The sequence below is a fragment of the Suricata suricatta genome, chromosome 3 (genome assembly GCF_006229205.1).
Source record: "Suricata suricatta isolate VVHF042 chromosome 3, meerkat_22Aug2017_6uvM2_HiC, whole genome shotgun sequence".
NCBI lineage: Eukaryota > Metazoa > Chordata > Mammalia > Carnivora > Herpestidae > Suricata > Suricata suricatta.
The window spans coordinates 55,559,738-55,583,633 of NC_043702.1; the positions used below are offsets into that span (position 1 = coordinate 55,559,738).

At 38.8% G+C, this 23,896-nt stretch overlaps 1 protein-coding gene and 1 long non-coding RNA gene across 4 annotated transcripts in view; one reads left to right on the plus strand and one right to left on the minus strand.

Moving 5' to 3' along the window:
* Positions 1-5,144: 5,144 nt before the first annotated feature.
* LOC115287697 lies at positions 5,145-6,143 on the minus strand. The gene is made up of 2 exons (XR_003906607.1): positions 5,837-6,143; positions 5,145-5,388 (listed from the first exon to the last, which is right to left on the minus strand). It is a non-coding gene; the product is annotated as an uncharacterized LOC115287697 (long non-coding RNA).
* Positions 5,944-23,896, plus strand: part of ATF2 (activating transcription factor 2) — a 77,876-nt gene continuing 59,923 nt past the window's right edge. Inside the window, exons 1-4 of one of the 3 annotated variants that reach the window (XM_029934355.1) lie at positions 5,945-6,106; positions 20,784-20,900; positions 20,986-21,037; positions 21,886-21,986. The gene's annotated coding sequence lies outside the window, so the exon portion shown is untranslated. Of the gene's footprint in view, positions 6,107-20,783; positions 20,901-20,985; positions 21,038-21,885; positions 21,987-23,896 lie in introns of all 3 variants that reach the window. The other 2 variants (XM_029934357.1, XM_029934354.1) reach the window with 2 other exon arrangements.

Here is a 23,896-nt window from a genome sequence, read left to right on the forward strand (position 1 = left end):
AGAATACTGCAATTTCCTCCATGCCTTAACTCAGACTCCTTATCTTTCAAAAAGCTGTCAATTCATTAATTGGACAGTTTTCCCCCCCTTCTTTTTGGATTGTACTGCTAATCCAGTGATTCTCAAAGTGTGGTCTGAAAACTTCTGAAGACCCCTGGAACCTTTCTTTCTGGGGGTTCACAAGGTCTTCCCTTTGCCACTTGCACAGGTATGTGAGGCTAGATTGTCATCAAGTACTTCAACCAAAACAGCATATTGCAACAGATCAAATACAGAAGTAGATTAAGTATGGCCTAATTATTTATAAAAATGAAAACAATGCCATTCTTCTATTTTTGTTTTGGAAAATATAGTTATTTTTTCAAAAATGTTATTTATGTTAACATGTTGTTATGAAGCACAGGGTACCATACTCCCTGACTGGTCTGTCAGTGAGATAACAGGCTCCAATATAACCTTTCACTTGCAACTTTATAGAAATGTCAATTTTATAAATTGAAGGTAACCCTGTATCTCTACGTTTTAGAGATTATAAATAGATCGATAGCTGGAAGGAGCTATCAGCTATCGATCTATTTATAATCCCTAAAAATTGGCCCACATTCCTAGTAAGAATCTGCATTTCTTTCTCAAATGATGCAAATAATCTATCTCCTCCTGGATATTTAGTAATTTAAAGTTTCTTTTTCCAAGGGAGCTTAAATACTGAAAAGAAGAATTTACCTAAGATCCATAGAGACTCGTAAATCCAAAGGCTTTTGATTGTTCTACTATGAGCATGAGCTAGCATCCTAGAGCTGATCTTGGCAGGGTCTCCTAAGCCGACCCATGGTTGTTGGCAGTGGCTACTTTTCAACAGAAAGCATTTAGTCAGCATTTCCCAGGCATGGAGATTCCAGGTTCTGCTCCTCTTACAGGGGAGTCCCAGAGTTTGCTTTCTCAAATAGTTAATGTAGTTTGGCTGAGTGTCTCAGATGCTCGGCAGCTCAGTACTGTTCCCTCAACACTTCTAGCTAAAGGAGAGTTCAATATACTTACCTACCTCTCTAGAGATATCTAAAACATCTTTAGCTCTTAAGACCTCAAAAGTTGTATAAAAAGAATAAGCTTATAATACTGCATGTTATCACATTCCTGCTTTATTTTCTCCAATAGCGCTTACTATTTAAATTATCATACTGTTTATATAATGCTGTGACTCCCCTCCTCTCCCATGAAAATCTCCCTAAGGGCCATGTCTTGTAGCTGCAGGGCTGAGAACAGTGCCTGGCAGGCTCATGCTCAATAAATATTAATGCTTTATGCATAATGAAGTATAGAAACCGAGCATTGAGTTCACAGTTACCCTAAGAGACTGTGTCCAAGGAGAGAATGCAATTGAAAAGAGCAAGGTATTATTCTAAGGACCTAGGAGCATCCATATGACCAAGACTTTCTCATCTCTGGCATAAGGGATTCATAGCTTTGGTACCATGTGGGCCTCAGGTTGACAGAGACTAGTTATGGGGAGTCATCAAGTGTACACACTGGAGTGGCAGATAAAAATCTTTATCCTAGGAGTGGTTCTATCTGCTTGTACTGGTAACAATAGTGTGTGGAGAGCTGAATATAATAATGACAAGCCCTCTTTCTAGTGAGTGGGATGGGAAAGAGGTAGGAGGAGGCACCGATATGAAGGATGGAAACAAGGGCTTTCAATTCTGTTCTCTTTGGGCTGATCTCCATGAGGCTGGCATAAGCCAAAGTATGATTTGGAGATCAGGACAGCCTCTAATTTTTTCTCTGCAATGCCACACACAATTATTTACAAATTCTTGTGAGACCCAAAGATTGAGGGTGAGAAGTGGACAGTGACCTTCCTTGTGCTTGAAATGTTCTGAATGGACATTTCCATTATGAGAATAGATGCAGAAAGGTTAACTGTAGCATAGGCCATTTCAAGGATGTGTAGGAAAGCCCTGGGTTGTCAGAGGGAGGGAAAGAAGATTTGCCATAGGTAGAAGCTACCAAAAGAACCAACAAAAATGTCTAGGGCCATGCTGTCCTCATCTCATCTTTCTGTACTGGGCTGTATCTTGAGGATACCTGTGAAAATGCAGAGGTTCTGAGTCCAAGGCAGACATAAGGGATGTCCTGGAATATGCTATGTTTTGTTTAGCTACAAACAGAAACTATGTCCTTACAAATTAAATTTTTCTTTTCACTTTTTCACATACATACATCTGTATATTTATATTTCACTATATATATGACTTGAGCAGGGTTTTAGTTGAATTTTTAAGAATAACAGATTAATGGATTAAAAACCACATAATAACTCTTCTGAACAAGGCAGAAATACCACACTCTGGGGACTTTGGAATGTTTTGAGAGCATTTAGAGGCCCTCATTGTTTATTGCAGCATTTAATAATGGGCATTTCTATAATAGAAATAGTTTTCTTTAAGTAGCCTCTTATATCTAAGGGATACCAATTTTATCCAGAAGTCATGCTGGGTTCTTAAAGGAGGTTTACCAGGTTGGAGCACCTGGGTGGCTCAGTAGGTTAAGCATCCAACTTTGGCTCAGGTCATGATCTCATGGTTAGTGGGCTCGAGCCCCGCGACTGGCTCTGTGCTGACAGCTTGGAGCCTGGAGCCTGTTTTAGATTCTGTGTCTCCTTCTCTCTCTTTCCCTCCACCACCTGCACACTGTCTTTCTCTCTCCTCAAAAATAAATATTAAAAAAAAACCCCAGCAACTTTAAAAGAGGTTTACTGGGTCCTCACTAAGTTTCTCAGTAGTTGGGTAGATGCACGTATGGAATTATAATACAGGCAAAGAAGGCGTCCAGAACAGATTTACTGCATTTGCAAAAGGGAAGATTGTAGAGAATTTTAGGGCTGTCAGGGGAGCTTGAGGAACGACAATGAGAAAAAAAATTGAAAGGCAAAACGTGTCATTAAGATATGGATAGTGAGACAAGTTCACGGGATCAGAACTAAAAATAATAACTACATTCATTTTGTCTAAGCTGAATGTTTTCATTTGCAGAAAAGCTATAGTAAATGAAAAGCTGTGGAACTACAAATAATGTAGATTAAAGTAAGATACTTTCTAACTACCAGGTTGCCAACATGCATGTGGAACAGATTTGTATTGTTTCCACCTGGTTTTTTTTTTCTGTGATCGTCTTTATTTTTTCTCACCTTAAGTTTACTTAAAAAAAAAAAAAAAAAAAGTAGGAGCACCTGGGTGGCTCAGTTGGTTAAGCCTCCGACTTTGGCTCAGGTCAGATCTCACATTCGTGGGTTCGAGCCCCGCGTCAGGCTCTGTGCTGACAGCTAGCTCAGAGCCTGGAGCCTGCTTCCAGTTCTGTGTCTCCTTCTCTCTCTGACCCTCCCCCTCTCATGCTCTCTCTCTGTATCAAAAATAAATAAAACATTAAAAAAAATTTAAAAAAGTAGCTAAAACTGTATTCTCCAACAGAGCAGAGTACTATCTGTATTACTAAATATTCTCTCATCTGGGAAGACTCCTGAACTCCTGAAAGACTTTCTTTAAAATAACATGTTCCTCTAGTGCATTTTGTAGATAGTTAATTACTTGACAAGACTGGATGAGGAGGAGGAGAAATTTAAAACCAAACCTACACCAATTGAAAATGAATCAAAACCTGAGAAACGAATTTCAAATGTTTGATTAAGCAAATGGAAATAATTGTTTTTAAAAGTCTACTCTAATTGATGCAAACTTCTTTTGAAATGTCATAACATTTATAGTTCTTTTTCTCACATTAGATGTTATTAGACATTTTGGAAGATGGAGAGAAGCAGCACCATTTTAGTGAATATATACTTCACCTAACAATTTGTCATTTGTCAATTGCATATTTTGTCCATCATCATATTCATTTTCAGTAGATGAGCTGCTGAGGTTTAACTGATGTGATTAGTGCTACTCTACATGAACACTACCACAATGTTACTCCTACTAGATGCGATAGTACTTTCATTTTAACTTGAGAAGGTAAACAGTGGCTTCTTTTCTGGTCTCCCGAATAATGAAATTAGTCTTTTTTTTTTAATGTTTTATTTATTTTTGATACAGAGAGAGACAGAGCATGAGAGGGGGAGGGGCAGAGAGAGAAGGAGACACAGAACGGGAAGCAGGCTCCAGGCTCTGAGCTAGCTGTCAGCACAGAGCCTGACACGGGGCTCGAACCCACGAACGTGAGATCTGACCTGAGCTGAAGTCGGAGGCTTAACCGACTGAGCCACCCAGGCGCCCCTGAAATTAGTCTTAAAAGAGGAGTTTGCTCACATATATCTACATAGGCTAGAAATAAACCCGTTAAAAGATTCAGTGCCATCAGAATTTCACTTTTATGTCAGATACCATTATTGAACTGCAAGTTTACTAACTTTCAAATACAATACCGCACAATCTTCCAATAATTTCAGTTTCACTTTGGTTTGGATGATTGAGAATACATTTTATATTAACACAAAACTTTATTCATAATTTGTTATAGACTAGAAATCATGTAATAGATGAAAAAAGGCACTGGAAAACAACTGGCTTTTTTTAAAAAGTTAATGCAAATTTTGCAGGAACCCCTCATCATACTTTGCAACTTGTGCCAGTATTTATTGAACAATCAATATCCCCACACCTAACGTTGAAATACTTAAGTTGTAGAGAATCACAGAGTAACATTAAAAAAATATTTTCAGGGGCATTCACTTTCGAATGTCCCCACTCTGTAAAAAGAGCTTTCCTACTATTCTTCATTTCTCATCTTATACTCTAATAAACTTTTGCCTGCTGCTCAAAAATAATTTTTAAAGAAATATTTTCAGCACTATACTTTTTGTGTTTTCAGGAGTGTATCTGTGTCCATTGCAGAGCAGTAAGTATGGTTTCTTTTATCCCTCATGTTAATCCAATTGTCTTCCTCCGCCACCCTGTTTTAAACAGCTTCTTTCAAAATTTACCAGACATTTCTTTGTCATTGTAGCAACCTAGTGGGCAGTAGGATAGTACTGTGGGTAGAGAGCCATTTCTATTCCATATTCCAATTTGGTGTCCTTTGATCCTCTCTAAATGTTAATAAGGAGATGCTGATATTTTAAAAGTTTGAAATTAGTTCTAATAAAGTTGATGTATTTATTTTTTAATGTTTATTTTTAAGGGAGGGGGAGAGTATGAGCGGGGGAGGGGCAGAGAGAGAGGAATCAGAGAGCTTCAGTTATAGCTTAGTAAAATTCGACCGAACGCCATCCAACGTACAGGCCTTTTCTCTTTTTGAAACGGACTCCTCTTGCTTTCCCGCTTTATGCTTGGGGATACTCTGAGGCAAACTCCGCCTCTTCCAAACCACAGCTTAACGGAGACACCTTCTCTCAGGCTTCAGAGTAGCAGAAAAAGGGGTTTAGGCGCGCGCCTCTTTAACATTTTGCCTTCCTTCCTACCCTGGACCGGGAAGTGACAGCAACAAAAATACCAGCCCCCGTGGCTCATCCGGGCCGGTGGGGCTCCACTGGGGTTTTGAGGACTCATCGCGCTTTCTCTCCCGCCACTCGCAGCCTTCTCCAGAGTTCACCTTATTTCTCCGCACACCGTCAAACCCTCCCCGAGACCCCAACATCCACCTGCTCCAGCGCCCCACAGCAGCGCGAGTCTCCAGCCAATCGCCAATCACAGGCTTCAGCCCAGGTTAAGGAGACTCCTCTCTTTTGGCTCTCCGATCCCGCCCCCTCCAGAACTGCTTCCCGCCCTCCGGACACTTTGTCCAATCATCAGCTACCGAGTGTTCTTTGGTTCCCGCCCCCTCCCCTTAAAGCTGACGAAATCACCTGACCCGGAGGCGCTCCATCAGATAGAAGGCAAGAAGGGGCGTGTGCGGTGGAGGGGAGGGGCGCCGAGAAGAAAGGGGGGATGCCGGGAGTGGGGCGGGGAGAAGGGAAGGGGTGTCAGTCCGATCTCGCGAGAGAGGACGGAAGCCTGTGGGAGCCCGTGGCCTTTAAAGTGCGGTTCAGCCCTTTCCTCCAGGGGTAGTTTGTAAACACCGCTGAGCTCGGGCCTCCCTGAAGACCGAAAGAAGCATGAACCAGTGACCTGGAAAGGTGAGTAGAGATGGGGAGAAGGCCGCAGGACTGGAAACTGTAGGGATACGGAGAAAGAAGGCACTAACATGGCGACGTCGCTCACCGTAGTCCCCACCCCCCGCTTCCCATCACCTCCGGCGCTGCTGCCTCAGTGCCTAGCCCTCGGGGCGACTGGCTGTTCTGCCACCACCGCGGCCCACGCGGCGTCGGCTTCGGGAGTCCGACCTGCCGGGCGGGACCGTTAGGTAACTGGCGTTCGTTGTTCCGGCCCCTCCCCGCTCGCGCGCTTTCCTAACGAAGAGGAAAAAGGAATAACGGCTCCTGTTAGACCCCTCCCCCCGATTTATCTTCCCCTTCTCGGGTTAGTTCAGAGGTCTCTGGGCTGCAGGTCGGAGATGCCGGGGGCTCACGGAGACCCCCTTTAGTCTTGGATTAGCAGGAAGAGGGCTGGCTTTGGTCTTCCCACCCAAGTCTCAGTGGTTGGGTAATGTGTGTATGTGATGGTGGCGGGAGGAGGATCGGAGGCGCAGCTGAAAATAGGGTCAGGGTCTCTGCCTTCGGTGGAACATGATGGAACACATGGCATGGGGGACCTGTGAGCTGGAAGTCTGGGCATTTTCTGTCCTTACTGCCCCCTCACACTCCCGCCACCCCCTTTTTCCCGGTGGGGCGGGCCTGAGGTGTGGGTGCAGATTGATTCTGGTATTTTCCCCCATTTTTAACCTCCCTGCTTGGACTGCAGAACCTCCGTAGGGAAGTAACCTGTGCTTTTTTATTGATGGCCTAGGGAGCAGGCTGAGAGAGAAAGAGAGAGAAAGAGAGAGAGTGTGTGTGTTTTCTGTGTTAGCTCGTTGAACCGACGCTAGAGGAGGGAGAGGGCGGAGGAGCCGGCTACTATTTTTGTGTCCTTAGGTAGTATAAAACTGTCTTTGCTTAATCGGGAGTTTCAAACTGGTTGAGGCCAAGAGCAGAACTACTGTGAATATGGAGTAAAAGGCATTACATCTGATGGACTTTAGGCACATTGACTAATCGCTAAATTACAATATGAAAGTTGTAATTTCTTAGGAGTTTTAAATCATGGAAACAGAAACAATGCGTAAGTTTAATATACATACTTGAAGTCAAAACAGAAACTGTTCCCTTGAGTGCACTTTTTGTTCTATTTGAAGAAACCACTGGCATTGTCAGGAATAGCCTTTCTAGATGTAATTTTTAAATAGTTGTGTAACCTTAGTCTAGTGTACCAAAACTGTGAAGGTGATAAGCTTGTTTAAGGGTCAACGTTACAGGGTTAAGTGACCTGAAAGACCAATACAGTAGTAGTTGCATCTTATAATTAAATGTGTTACACCGACTTGAGGAATCCACTGTAAACACTCCTCAAAGCTGCAGGAAACACCATTGTAAAGTTAGGTTAAAAAAGAGGTGCCCTGCTGCAGATCACGAAATAGAGTTAAGGATGTTCTTGGATTTTTTAAGGTCATCAGTAATTGAATAACAATTAGAAATCTTAGTCCTTGTAATTTATTTTTAAAAATCTTACACATTTATGGGTTCCTATGCCGCTTTCCTAAAAACATGTTTATTAATCTTGCTTTTGAGAGGATTACTGCCATTAAGTTTTGAATTACTTAAAATATATTGTGGTAATTTAGAGTGTAGGTGCTTGTCAGTAAGGAAGGAGCTTTCAGGAACTGTGTGTGTTTTTAAGGTACCCAGGCCTTCTGTAGACCTGATTGCATTTCCTCGAAGTTCTTTTTTAAATAACCTTATTAGAATGTTTATTTCATCTTTGGGGCACTATGCCGTAGTCTATTAAATATGTAATCCAGAAATTCCTGTATTTACTTGAGAGTATTTTAAAACTAAAATAACAGTACACATTAAGGTTATTATGGCAGCTTTTTAACAAGAGAAATGCTTTTTCTTGGTAGTCAGGATTTGAAAGCTATCTGAATATCATTTTTAAAATATAATGAGCTATCCGTCAAATGTCCATACTTACAACTAGTATGAAGTCTCAATAAATAATGAACATTTTGCCCCTCTAAATTTTTGAGTTTTGAAAAAGTTGGGTTTTGATGATTTATATGTTCTCTGATGGTTAAAGAAATTGTAAGATCATGTTAGAGCAAATGTGTAGATCTTATCTGTGTCATCTTGAGCAAATAATACAATCTCTTTTAAAATCTCTTTTTCTCCCCCCACCCCATCTCTCTTTCTCTCAAATAAGAAAAGAATAACCCATTGAATAACAATTGGATAGTCAACTGATCCTTATAAAAATCAGTACATCAAGTACTTGTTAAGCTACTCACTGTCCTTAAAATTTAGTACTATCATTAAAATTTAGTACTATAGAAAAACAAATCTGCATTGTTACAGTCAGGAGTTTAACTTAGTATTTGTGTGTTTATCCTATCCTCACACCTATTCCTAGAGACTTAGAACTTACCTAAACTGCTGCATGTTCCACGAATGTAATTCTTAATGAGGAGGTATTAGTGATACTATCCACCTATTTATGTCCAAGGGAAAACCCACAAAACATTTCTTTTGCTCTGTTTCTTAAGCTCAAGGTTAAAAAGTTAGAGTAAAATATAATTTCAGAAAGATTTAAGGAAGTTTGTGGATCTTTAAGGCCAACAATAATTGGAATTATTTTACATATATTACTATAAATGTGTTATGTATTATATAATTACAGATATATGTATATTATATATACTATTTTCATTTATTCTATTTAACAGTTTTGAAACTTGTATATACATTTACATTAAAAAATTCTTTTTAACATTTATTATTGAGAGACAAAGAGAGACAGATTGTGAGCAGGGGAGGGGCAGAGAGAGAGGGACACACAGAATTGGAAGCAGACTCCAGGCTCTGAGCTGTCAGCACAGAGCCCGACGCGGTGCTTGAATCCATGAACTGTGAGATCATGACCTGATCCGAACTCAGATGCTCAGCCGACTGGGCCACCCAGGCCCACCTCATTTACATTTTTAAGTATGTTTAAGGGATGCTTTTTTCCTTGGCATTTTGGTAGGGTAGTACAGTGATTAAAAACATTTTTTTTGTGTGTGTGGGGGGGGCACCTGCGTGGCTCAGTCGGTTAAGCATCCAACTGCTCAGGTCATGATCATATGGTTAGTGTGTTTGAACTCTGCATTGAACTCTGTGCTGGCAGCATGGAGCCTGGTTGAGATTCTCTTTTTCCCCCTCTATCTGCCCCTTCCCTGCTTGCCCTCTTTCTCTCTTTCAAAACAAATAAGATTTTTAAAAATCTTACTTTAGAAAAAATTTTAAAAAAACCTTTTTTTTGTTAACAAGAAGGGATGTAAGTAGAATGCTCTCAGGGCTAGTTTAGTCACTCATGTCTGCATTCTGTATCTTAACAAAGATAGTGATTCCCATTTTTTTTTTGTCTTAATACCCAAGGAATAAAAACACCCCCAGCAGTCGTAGTAGCTTATTATCACAGAGATACTCAACAAGATAACTAGAAAAGGGAAAAGGTGGGAATGATTAATATTGGCAAAAGTCAGTTGGCAAGACACCAAGTGTATTTTGATTATTTGGCTAGTCCTGTATATCATTGTCTTTATAATACTGCTTTAATTTACAAATTCCCTAAATGTTCTTTAGTTTGCCTACCTGAACCTAAACCTTTATCCTTCCAATTTTATAGCTTTGATTTTTCTAATTCTTGCTATGTGGGTTAATGTGTTTTCTTCTATTTTTTGAACACTTAAAATAGTGTTACTAAAAATCAATTACAAGTTTCTTCTGATAAATAACTTTTAATTATTTTTGTTTCCTTCTAATTTCTGTATATAATATACATTGTAGTTCTAACAGAATTATACAGTTATTCTTTACTTTTCTAGCTTTAGCATTTTCCTATACTGTCTAACCTTTGTAATATATAATGCTTACCTGATAGTTTACCAAATGACTACTAACATTTCCTCAATTTTATTTTTTTTTAATTTTTAATTTTATTTATTTTGAGAGAGAGAAAGAGCGTGAGCTTGTGCATGCACGAGGAGGAGGAGGGGCAAAGAGAGGGAGAGAGAATCCTAAGCAGGCTTCATGCTGTCAGTGCAGAGCTGCTTGCAGGGCTCGACCTCACTCATGAGCCGTGAGATTATGATCTGAGCTGAAATCAAGAGTTGGACACTTACCCAACTGAGCCACCCAGGTGCCCCTACATTTACTCAATTTTCAATGCTCAACAGGAAAATAATTGTTTTCAGTTTCTATTTTAACATTGAGCATCTCTGTGCATTTATCTCTTTTCTTATTTTGAATTGTCTTCCACAGGGTACTAAAATCAAATGAAGTATATACATATTTCTGTAGGATATAAATGTTTCTATATTGCCAAATGTTTGCCTCCCCAAAGAGTTGAGCACATCTACATGGTCATGAGAATATGAGTGCACAAAATTTATCATAATTTTATCAACTTTGGAGTTGTACTTATTAATAAAGTAGGATTGCCTAATTAGAAATGTTTACTAATTCTGGGAATAAGTTGCACTGTTTAGTAGACCATTTCAGTCTGTAGTTATTTGTCTACCAGTGATCTGTGTGCTGAGACAGATACTGTATATTTCATATCTTCTGTCATTTCACTTTCTCCTAAAAATTAACAAACTTTTGATGGTATAGTAACAATAATCCTTAAATCTGATATATTTTTAAGGGTTTACATGTTGGATGTTTTATGCTGATTTTAATATAAGAGCTGCTTTCCAACCCATACATTTATGAGTTATTAAAATCATAATGACATTTATATCCATATAGGTAACCCTTGAAGTAAAGAATATGTAGGTTGTAGCCAAATTGGCTGAGTTTTTGCTTCCTCAGTATCATCTTCTGGTACATAGTAAGTATATAATCAACACTTTAGTGTGGTTTTTAGGAGCCAGAGACTCTCATGAATCTTCCACTTAACTATCTGTATCAACTTGGGCAAATAATATAACCTCTCTGTGCTTCCCTGTCCTTATTTTTAAAGATAATAATAATTCATAGCCTTGTTCAAATAATGTATATGTGATGCTTAAAACAGTGTTGGGAACTAATGAATACTTAGTAAATGGTGTGGTAATTATTATTGTTAAAGCACATTCAGAAATAATAATAACCTATCATACCCCCTCCAGGAATGTGTGATGTAGCTTGAAGGCAGGATATCATCTATCTCTTTTGTAGCGTTGGCAATAAAGTTGAGTTTTCCATAGGAACTTATAATTTGTGGTGCAATTTACTGTATTAGAATATTCATATATCCATGTGAGAGAGTATCTCATATTTTTTGTTTCCTATATACCCCTTCTCAAGTCAGACTTTTTCCGTATAAAACTCATGCAGTATAGCATACTCATATTTTGAGATGATAAAACAGTTTGATTTCCATAAAAATCTAATTATCATTTTTTATTCTACCAATTCCACTAAAAACATTTTGGTGAGACCTTTTATTCCTTCCTCTTCATAGTGGAAGAAAGAGCTAATTATTAAAATACCACATTCATAATGTTCTGTTTTTAATTTTAAAGTTTTTATTTTAATGCTAGTTTACATACAGTGTTAGTTTCAGGTGTACAATATAGTGATTCAGCATTTCCATTACCCTGTGCTCATCACAAGAACTCCTTAATCCACATCACCTATTTAATACATCTACCCATCCCTCTCCCCTCTGGTAATCATCAGATTTTTTTAATCTATAATTAAGAGTCTGTTTCTTGATTTGTCTGTTTTTTTCCCTTTGCTTGCTTGTTTTGTTTCTTAAATTCCACGTGAGTGAAAGCTTTCTCTAACTTATTTCGCTTAGCATCATATTCCCTCGTTCCATCCATGTCATTGCAAAGAGCAAGATTTCATTCTTTTTGATGGCTGAGTAATATTCCATTACACACACACACACACACACACACACACACACACGCACACACACACAACACATCTTCTTTATCCGTTCTTCTATTGAGGGACACTTGGGCTGCTTCCGTTGTTAGTAATGCTGCTATAAACATGGGAGGGGGTGTATCCCTTTGAATTAGTTGTTGTATTTGGGTAAGTACCCAGTAGTGCAGTTGCTGGATCATAAGGTAGTTCTATTTTTAGCTTTTTGAGGAACTTCCACACTTTTTCACGATGGCTGCACCAGTTTGCTTTCTCATCAACAGTGCATGAGTATTTTCTCTACATCCTCATCATGGTGTTGAGCTTATCCATTCTGACAGGTGTGAGGTGAAATCTCAATGTAGTTTTGATTTGCATTTTTCTGATAAATGATAAGCATCTTTTCATGTGTCTGTTGGCCATCTGTATGTCTTCTGATTTTTTTTTTTAATTCTTTAATGATTACTCAGTGTGACTGTACTATCACTTATCAGCCACACTGTTGAGAGTCACTATGTCTTTTATCATTTGTAAGGACAGTTTTAATGATTATTGACATATGTTGGATTCAGGGTTTATTCCTTTAGTAATATTTCTTTCACGTACTTGAATTTTGACATACTTTGAGAGAAGTGAGAGATGAACTTACTAGTGTTGTAGTGGGAATTGCACATAATCTATACCCTATCAGGGTGCCTGGGTAGCTAGCTAGTTAAGCACTAAACTCCTGGTTTTGGCTCAGGTAATGATCTCACAGTTCGTGAGTTCAAGCCCAGCGTCAGGCTATGTGCTGACAGTGCTAAGCCTACTTGGGATTCTCTCTTTCCCTCTCCCTTGCTTCGTTGCGTGCTCTCTCTCTCTCTCTCAAAATATATAAACTTTAAAAAAGCTTGAAAACTATACCCTGTGTTATTTGTGCCCTCTTCATAATGAGAAATTAGTATCGATAGACTCAATAGCAATGATGACTAGGAATTAATGTAATTTTTAGTGAGCTGTGAATTTCTATTTTTTTTAACTTTTATAAAATGTAAGTTTTTAAGAAATAAAACAATAAATAAGGATGTTTTATACATTTACCTGAGAAAAATAATGCTATGGGCATTTTTATAATAGATTACCAAATCTAAAATGATGTTATTAATAAAAACTTGCATTAGCACTGTTCATATTCATAGCCATTACTCTGTAAGTTCCTTGTATATGTATTTCTAATGTACTTTTGTAATTTTAAGCTGTAAGGCAAGAACTTGCTTACCTTATATCACCTAGGGATTACAGGTTTGGGAATAATCAATCCTTACTTTAAAAAGATGAAGTTTAACTTAAAAACTGAATCTTTAGTAAAGAATATTTTGATATATTGGGCTGATTTCAATGTTTACATACTCATACTTTCATGAATACAATAATGGGAAAAGTCTGAGGTGCTCTGTATGTGTGCCATCAAATTTGAGGAATTTCATCAAAATATTAGTATACGCTTGGGAATTGGTGATGCATGTGAAGATTATCTGTCGTATCTGTTGTGAGTGGGGCAAAATTAAAAACTGCTTTCCTCAAAAAGCTGCTTTTTCTCATTAAATATAAATTCTATTTTTATCACTTCTGAGGCATTTGATTTCCTTACATAGATGAACTAAACATTATGTACCAAATAACCTTATGGGATAACATCAAATTCATGGGTTAAAGATTAAAAAGCTTTTGTTTAAATATTAAACATAGAGTTCTCAGTTTGGGGCCTTAAATACAGTAGTAAGAATAGGATTGATTAAAGCATTAGGAAAACATACATTTAATTTTTTTTTTTTAAGTAAGCTCTAGGCCCAGTGTGGGGCCTGAACTCATGACCCTGATCAGATCCAGAGTCACATGCTGTACTGACTGAGCCAGCCAGGTGCCTCAGGAAAATGTATACTTAAAGTCAAATACTGTAAAACTTCTAATAAACTTAATAGATACTATGGAAGTGCCATGCACTATACTATATTTACGTGTGTTATTATCCTTTATTGTTTTCGATCATCCTAAAATTGGTGTATTGTTTCTTATTGAAGAGGCTCATAGTAAAATCATGCCATTAAAATTTTTCCTAATATAAAACTCATAGATACTTTAACCTTGAAAGGGAGGAAAGTCCTACCAGCTCATAGTTACAGATTTTTAAACTCCTAGGATTTTTTTGTTATTATGACCATAGTGCTGTTCTGAAGACCCAGGATTGCTGTAGGATCACTTTTTTGCGTTTTGTGGCTCTTGACCAGGATTTAAGAAGGAAACTACAGCACAGAGAAAATTGTGTCTCTAAGGTGTTTCTGCCTTGAAGCCTAGTGACACAAGCCTATCTTCCTGGGTACATTAACGTTTTTGCTCACTCTATTTCCTATTCCTGCATTACAAATGACCACATACTTTGTATCTTAAAACAACACAGATTATCTCACAGGTTTTGTAGGTCAGAAGTCCAGGTGGGCTCAGCTGGGTCCTCAGCTTAGGGTCTTACAAAGCCAAAATATGGTGGCAGAGCTGCATTCCATTTTAGTGTCTAGGGAAAATCCACTCCCACATTGGCCAAACTAGGACTGAGGCGGTCCCTCTTTCCTTGTGGGCTGACAACCAGGGCTGGTATTTGCTCTCAGAAGCTGGAGGGCTTTCATTGCTGCTCCCTCCAGTAACAGCAGGTCGGGTCTCTCTCATGCTTGTAATTTCTGAGACTTCTGCTGCTGCTGAATCTCTCAGACTCCAGACAGAAAAGTTTTCTGTTGTTAAGGGCTCCTATAATTAGATTGGGACACCTGGATAACTCAGGATAATCTTCCTGTTTTAAGATCTGTAACCTTTTTACATCTTCAGAGTCCATTTTGCTATGTAATATAACCTGTTCATAGTTTCTAGGGATTTGGGTGTGGACATCTTTGGGGACCATTCTACCTACTACAATGCTTCTGAAAAGAAATTTGGTAAATTGTGTACCCTTGCACATTTTTTAATTTTGCATATTTCTAAGCTGAATCCTCTAATTTTTCATTGTAAGTTTAAATAGTTGAAAAATTTTCTGGCTTTTATAAGTAATTTCAATAGTGATTTGATGTTATCATTGGTTTTTAAAAAACAAACTAGAAGTAATTCATCTTTAATAGAAGTTTTCATTGTTCTTCTTTCTTACGGAACTTTTATTTAACTTCCACTTCTCCAACATAATTTTATTTGAATCCAGTAGATTTTAATGTTTAAAGTATTGGTCACCTTATCCTACTTCTCTGCAATAAATATAAATTCAACTTCTCTTAAGTTTCTTATTGAGTTCCTCTTTTCATAGAGCTCTCTCAGGTCAGTGCATTTTTGAACAATATTTTTAGAATGGAAGAATCAGTATTTAAAACTTTTTTTTTAATATTTATTTTTGAGAGAGAGAGCGTGATCAGGGAAGGGTCAGAGAGGGAGATACAGAATCCGAAGACAGACCCCAGGCTCTGAACTAGCTGTCAGCACAGAGCCCAACGCAGGGCTTAAACCCACAAACCTTGAGATCGTGGCCTGAGCCAAAGTCAGATGCTTAACTGACAGCCACCCAGGTGCCCCAAGAATCAATCTTTAAACACAAAGTTTTTATTGTTCCTGTCATCACACTAAACATTATATACGAATTCAGAACATTCCTAAACACAGGGCAAAACACCATTCTTAAAAGCAATGCTTTGCTTTAACAGAAGTACTTAGAAGACAAAGACGCAAGTCTGAGGTTTAATGGTGCCTGGATTAAGGGAGGTTTTAAGACACTCTTAATTTAAATAATCCCCTTGTTTTATTCCTTGGAAGTTTTTACAACCTGGGGCAATAGTGCCCTGTAATAAGTTTTGATATGGATTTCTTTGGAACTGTGGAAGAATAAGGACTCGGGGAAAAGGGGCAGATCATTTTAGTAAAGCAAATGTAGGGAAGTAAAAGATATGGAAATTTTCATTAAAAATGTTTTTTAACATGTATTTATTTTAGAGCATGAGCGGGGAAGGGGCAGAGAGAGAGGGAGACCCAGAATCTGAAGCAGGCTCCAGGCTCTGAGCTGTCAGCACAGAGCCCAATGCGGGGCTTGAACTCATGGACCATGAAATCATGACCTGAGCCGAAGTTGGACACTTAACCAACTGAGCCACCCAGGCACCCTTGGAAATTTTCTTAAAACTTATCCTGTTCAGATTTTCCTTGGAAAACATTAGTGTACTTCCAGTAACATATACACCTGTTTGAACACTGCTTTGAAAAGACTTCCTCATGGCTAGCTCCTATTTCTCTCACAGGGCCAGAAGTTGCCTATTCAGGATTCTAACTATCCAATTGTCCTTAAGTATGTTAGACTCTTAGTTGGTGTCAAGAGAGAATTAGTTCCTTTCTCACACAAATATCTACTTTATGAGCCCTGTTTTTTGACACAGTATCTGCTTTCCAGAATACTTACCACTAGCAGTATTTGCCTCATTCAGGAGAGACCATACTCCTTACCCACAGGTTAATTATATCCAAATCCAGGCACACTTAGGGATAATGGCTGGTTTGATTCCCGACTACCACAATAAAGCAGGTCAAGTGAACTTTTTTGCTTTCCTAGTGCATATAAAATTTATATTTTTTTCACTATGCTATGGTCTATTCAGTGTGCACTAGCATTATGTCTAAAAAAATAAACTATTCCTTGGGGCACCTGGTGGCTCAGTCAGCTAAGCATTTGACTCTTGATTTCAGCTCAGGTCATAATCTCATGGTTGTGAAATAGAGCTCCACATTGTGCTGTGTGAGGTGTGGAGCCTGCTTAAGATTCTCCCTTGGGGGCACCTGGGTGGCTCAGTTGGTTGAGCGTCCGACTTTGGCTCAGGTCATGATCTCGCGGTTCGTGGGTTCGAGTCTCACGTCTCATGGGTTCGAGCCCCGCGTCTCAAGCCCCGCGTCGGACTCTATGCTGACAGATAGCTTAGAGCCTGGAGCCTGCATCAGATTCTGTGTCTACCCCTCTCTCTGACCCTCCCCTACTCAAGCTGTCTCTCTCTCGCTCTCTCAAAAAATAAATAAAACATTAAAAAAAATTTTTTTTTAAAGATTCTCCCTCAGGGCGCCTGGGGGGCTCAGTTGGTTAACCAACATTGGCTCAGGTCATGATCTCATGGTTTCTGAGTTCAAGCCCTGTGTCATGCTCTGTGCTGACAGCTCGGAGCCTGGAGTTAGCTTAGGACCCTCCCTCTCTCTCTTTCTCTCTCTCTCAAAAAATAAATAAAACCTTAAATTCTCTCTCACTTTCCCTCATCCACTTTCCTGCTTGCTTGCATGTGCATGTTTTTTCTCAAAAAAAAAAAAAAAAAAAATTGAAGGGTGCCCGGGTGGCTCAGTTGATTAAGCATCTGACTTCCGCTCAGGTCATGATCTCACGGTTCATGAGTTTGAGCCCCACATCGGGCTCTGTGCTGACAGCTAGCTCAGAGCCTGGAGGCTATCTTTGGATTCTGTATCTCCCTCTTTCTCTGACCCTCTCCTGCTCATGCTTTCTCTTTCAAAAAATAAAAATATAAAAAAAGTTTTTTTAAATAAAGAAATAAATTGATAAATAAGATTTTATTGCTAAAAAATAATAATGTCTAACCATCATCTGAGCTTTCAGCAAGTTTTAATCTTTTTGCTGGTATAGGGTTTTGCCCATGATGGCTGTCCACTGCTCAGAGTGGTGGTTGCTGAAGGTGGGGTGGTTGTGACAATTTATTCAAATAAGACAATAATGAAGTTTACTCACAGGAGAACTTTTAAAATTGGAGTCAGTCCTCTCTAACTTGCTTCATCAACGAAGTTGATGCAGTATTTTGAATTCCTTGCTGCCATTTCAAAATCTTCATAGCATCTTTACCAGGAGTAGATTCCATCACGAGAAATTACTTTCTTTGTCCATGCCTAAGAAGCACCTCCTCATTTGTCCAGGTTTTATCATGAGGTTGCAGCAATTTAGTCCCACCTTCCAGCCCCACATCTATTTACCTTGTTGTTTCTACCACATCTGTAGTTACTTTCTCCACTGAAGTTTTGAACCCCTCAAACTAATCCATGAAGATTGGAATAAACTTCTTCCAAATTCCTGTTAAGTTGATACTTTGACCTCTTCCCATGAATCACAAATTTTCTTAATGGCATGGAGAATGGCGAATCTTTACTAGAAGGTTTTCAGTTTATTTTGCCCAGATCCATCAGAGGAATAATTGTAGATAGCAGCTGCAGTTTTACAAAATGTATTTCTTTAATAAGACTTGGAGGTCAGAATTACTCCTTGGACCATGGGCTGCAGAATACATACGTTTATTAGCAGGCATGTAAACATTAATCTTGTTACACTTCTCCATGAGAGCTTTTGGGTATCAGGTGCATCATCAGTGAGCACTAAGATTTTGAAAGGAATCTTTGTTTCTGAGTAGCAAGTCTTAACCGTGGACTTAAAATACTCAGTTAAATCATGTTTTAAACAGATGTGCTGTCATCCAGACTTTGTTGTTCCATTTATAGAGCACAGGCAAAGTAGATTTAGCATAACTCTTAAGGGGCCTAATATTTTTGGAATGATCAATGAGCATTGGCTTCAGCTTAAAGTCACCAGTTGTGTTAGCCTCTAACAAGAGAGTCACCATGTTCTTTGAAGCTTGAAACCAGGTATGAACTCCTCTGTAAAAAAAAGTTCAAGATGGCATCTTCTAATCTAAGGCTGTTTTAATCTACATTGAAAATATGTTGTAGCCACCTTCGTTAATGATTTTAGCTAGATCTTCTGGATAACTTGCTGCAGTTCATATATTAGCACTTGCTGTTTGACCTTGCACTTAAAAAATGTTTAACTTTTAATCTCTCTGCTCATTGTAAGGCCCGAACTCACAACCCCAAGATCAAGAGTTGCATGCTCTACTGACTGAGCTAGCCAGGCCCCCCTTCACCTTGTCCTATTAATGTTATAAAGGTAGCTTCTTTTCTTCAACATGAACCAACTCTGCTAGCTTCCAGCTTTTCTTCTGCAGCTTTGGCCCCTCTCTCTGGATTAGGTTTTAGTTTAAGGGAGTGTGGTGGCTGGTTTGATCTTCTATTCAGACCACTAAAACTTTCTCCATATCAGTTGTAAGGCTATTTCGCTTACATTTGTATGTTCACTAGAATAGCACTTTTGATTTCCGTCAAGAAGTTTACCTTTATATTCACAGCTTGGATACCTGCCTGGTGCAAGAGGCCTTTGCTTTTGGCCCATCTTGGCTTTCTATGTGTCTTCTTAACCTTAATCGTTTCTAGCTTTGGGTTCAACGTGAGAGATGTGCCCCTCTTCCTTTCCCTTGAATACTTCGAGGCCATTGTAGGGTTAGTAATTGGCCTAATTTAAATATTGTTGTGTCTCGGAACTGGAAAGCCTAAGGAGAAGGAGAGAGATGGGGGAGGAGCTGGTAGGTGAAACAGTTAGAATACACACAGCATTTATCAGTGAAGTTTGCTGTCTTATATGGATGCAGTCTGTGGCTTCCTAAAACAGTTGCAATAGTAACATCAAAGATCACTGATCACAACTCACCGTAACAAATATAATGAGGATGAAGAAGCTTGAAATATTGTAAGAATGACCAAAATGTGACACAGAGACATGAAGTGAGCAAATACTGTTGGAAAAAATGGCATCAGTAGAGTTGTTCAGTGCAGTGAACGCTGCCACAAACTTTGAATTTGTAAAAAACGCTATCTGCAGAGCACAATAAAGTGAAGCTCAATAAAACAAGGTATGCCTATATATACAGTAGCTAAGATAGGGAGCAGTGGTAAAAGAGGTTCTTCTGTGTGTTTCAAGCTAGCAAAAAAACAAAACAAAAAACAAAAAATCCAAACATGTTTAAAGTCTTCCAAAGTCTGGATGGTAATCTTAACATTGCATGCATAAAACATAAGCCAGGTACAGCTTGCTAGTTTAATTTAATCTTGTTGTCTTTTGCTTGAAATGAAGACCAGAAGTCCATCTTGCTGTTTTCTAGGGTGTTAGTTCCTGGTCTTTTGTGAGCAACTGCTAAAATAAGAACACAAACACTCCACAGGAAAATCTGAGGCCCTGCTTTTAAAAATAAACATTTCCCTGAAAGAAATAACTTGCAGAAATATCTCTCTACCTAGAAAATGTGAATCTTTATGCAGAGACATTTGTCCTTTGAATTGCTGCTCCATTTATGGTCTCTATTTTACATTTGTATAGCTAAATATCCTGTTCTGGTCCCTTTCCCTTTAAGGAACATTCTATCTAAAACAGAATTTTGTTGCCTGCTTTGAAATGAGAGGCTTTCTGGCTTCCAATATTCTCCTTTCAAAGTTTTAAACATGAAGACTGTTTCAGCCAACCTATTCATGGTAACGTGCAACCCTTCTCATCAGCACTTTGTGCAATAGGGACATCTCCCAAGTTCATACATGGCCTAATAATGAGAGTTTGGTCCTCAAATAATGGTAGAGGAAAGTCTACTTTCCCTTTTAAAATTTTGTTCCCAGGATTACTGCCTTTTCCTAATGGAATTGGTAACTTGGTTTTCTGCCAGGATCTTAACCCAACTCACCTTGAGCACTCCATTACTTACATAATGGCCCCATGTTACCATTTCTGAGTTCTGTGGACTTCTTATGTGAGTTTATCCTCCCAAACCACAGCTGTTGTTTAGGTTGTTCCTTTCCTCTTGCATTGTTGTTCTGTTCCTCAGAGTTTTCCCTTGTTTGTCACCTACAGATTGGCCTTCCATATTTAGAGAAGTTTTTATGAACACTGGTCTTGCTCCTTGGCCACTGGGAGGACTTTCTCCTTTTGAAAGCTCCCTTTAGTGGACTACTGAGGCATCTCTACAAGGTATTCAGCCATCTTACATTTTAGAATGAGAGAGTAACACCTAAATGTTGACCAATATTCATTTCCTTCTTTTTCTTTATTATAGATGCTCCAATTTTTAACTGAACATATGGCAAAATAAAGAATATATTTCTCAGGTATAACCGTGTGACTTAAGTTCTGGTATATGGAATGTAAATACAAGTTTCCTGTGAGTTGTTGAAAAATTTCCTTAAAGGGAGGCTATTACTTATCTCCTCATTCTCCTTCCTACTATCTGATGAGCATATGTTATGATTAGACCTTAAGCAGTTATTTTAAATCATGAAGTGGACACCACATGTTGAGGCTGGCAAAACAACAAAATAGAAGAAGCCTGGGTTCCTAATGATCATGGTTCCAGACTGCTTGTCCTTTTCTGTGAGAGAAATAAACTTCTGAATCATTTAAGCCATTGCTAATTTTGAGTTTCTGTCACTCATAGCTGAACCTAATCCAACTGATACAGGTATAAAAAAAATCAAGCTGTTACCAAGTGAAAAGCATATGAACTGGGTCCCATTGGTGTTACGTGCAGCACTGACACAGGAAAAATTTCATCTCCATGCTAAGAATGTGGATGCTTAGGTTCAGCACTGCATTTCACCTATCATCTATGACTACCTCTCCCTTCGGTTGTGGTAGAAAGCTTCATTGTTCCCCCTTTCACCACGACTCCATTGCTGTACTTCCGTCCTTGAAGCTGTTACACCTCTCGATGGGTGGCATTTTGCTGGGAGTTACAGGACACCCTAGGATAAACATCTTCCTGGAGCACTGAAACTTCTGAAGGGAACCTTAATTTTTATATCAGAAAAAAATGGAACGGAAGCCAAACTTTACATACATTTTTAAATATAAAGTAAATACTTGGAATTTTTTGTATTGGAGTTTAACTGCATATGTCTGTTTCTTCAGATCGCACAGAGTAAGGAGTTCACTCTTTTCGGTCTCTCCTTTGCCCTAGAGATACATAGGTGGAAACTTAAGAAATACTGCTTACGTGATTAGAGCTGAAGGATTCCTGGCAGCAAAGCAAATAAAGCTCATGGCCCACCAGCTAGAAAGGTAAGAGACTTTAAGCTTTTAATGCAAAAGTGGTTATTTATTTTGTGATTATCTCTCAAATATTACTGAGTTCAACAGATGCTTTTAGATAGTATCCTCAGGGGGCACCTGGGTGGCTCAGTCGGTTAAGCGACTTTAGCTCAGGTCATGATCTCACAGTTCGTGGGTTCGAGCCCAATGTCGAGTTCCGTGCTGACAGCTCAGAGCCTGGAGCCTGTTTCAGATTCTGTGTCCCCCTCTCTCTCTCTGCCCTCCCCAAATCGTGCCTGCCCTGTCTCTGTCTCAAAAATCAATAAACTATAAAAATAGTATCCTCAGGATGCTAGTGTCCTATCATATTATTGATAGTGTTTTGTAAAAAAAAAAAAAAAAAAAAAATGAGCAAGCAAATTGGAGGTTCAGCAAAATTTGGGAATGTCCTTTTGGAACTACAGTGCATTTCTGCATATAAAAGCACACTGAAAACTTACATTAAATTTTTTTAACTCAGAGCCTCCTAAGCTTATCTGACTAGGGAATCATCTATAGCAAAGGGTCCCCATATGAAAGTCCTAATTCTCCTAGGATTTTATAAAGGATAGTAACAAAAGTTAATTCTTGAAGTCGTCTCGTCTCCTCTCTTCCCTTTTCATAAGCTCTAGGCCCTCGTGGGGCTTGAATTCATGATCCCAAGATCAGGAGTCACCTACTCTACCAAATGAGCCAGCCAGGCTCCCTGAAGTATTTTCTATATTGCAAAACTATTTTGAACAAAAAGTATTACCCATTTTAAGGCTAACTCAAATATATTTATTGAACATCTTCTGTGTATCAGCCCCAGTGTGGTGATGTTAAAGATAAAAGCCCTATGGTTTCTGGTTGTAAGACATTTATAGTTTGGAAATATAGCTTTTAAAAATGGAAGGGAAATATTGATGTAATAAATGTGATCTTTTAAAACATAGTGGTCTAATGATTGACTTTGTCAGATACGTCAAGATATATAAACAGATTGGCCTGTGCTGTTGTACCTGAATCTGAAGGTTCAGACCAAAAGCAAGACAATCTGTAAAATACACAGTTACTCTAATTTTGATGAAATTTGGAAAATATATGTGTGTATGTATTTTGTTTAAAGTTTATTTACTTATTTTGAGAGAGAGCATGTGGGGAGCAGCAGAGAGAGAAAATACCAAGCAGGCTCTGCGCTGTCAGTGTGGACCCTGATGTGGCCACAGGCTTGAACCTGCACATTGTGAGATCATGACCTGAGCCAAAATCAAGTTGGACATTTAACCTACTGAAACACCCAGGTGCCCCTGAAAAAGTAAAAGGTGCTAAGCAGGAAATTTTTTAAGGAGAAAAGGATGGCAAACTTTTTCTTGTACACTAATATATATGTTAAATGACTTTTGAGCTACTTGATCAACTTAAATGTTCAAATCCTGATTTGGTGAGAAATATTTTACATAAAGTGTAAATTCCATCAAGGCAGGGACTGTGTATCATTGTACCCTGGAGTCTTAACAATTTCTACCCTCTTGCATGTGCTCAATAAATATTTATTAACTAAATGATGAAGTAAATGAGTGATCTGAATTTCAGGGTATAAGGGGAAAGTGGATGGAGGGTGAGTAGTGTTTACTAAGAAAGAGATGGATGAGTGGAAAGGGAGAGCTTTCTAGGCTGAGAGATGAAGCTGATTAAAAGCCTACGTAAAACTAGAGCCAAGGAGATGAAGGGGTAGCATAGACTGGGGGGTAGGAGGAGGCAAAGATCAGTCTCCATGCAAGGGTCTGGGGACAGTGTTATGGATTTGAAGTCTTAGCCTAAACATTCTTTTTCATAATTGGTCCTTTGCTCTCATTTTGACTGGTACTGCTGATGTGCAAATCCTCATTCTCTTTTCTGAATTTGGCAGTGGTTTGTAC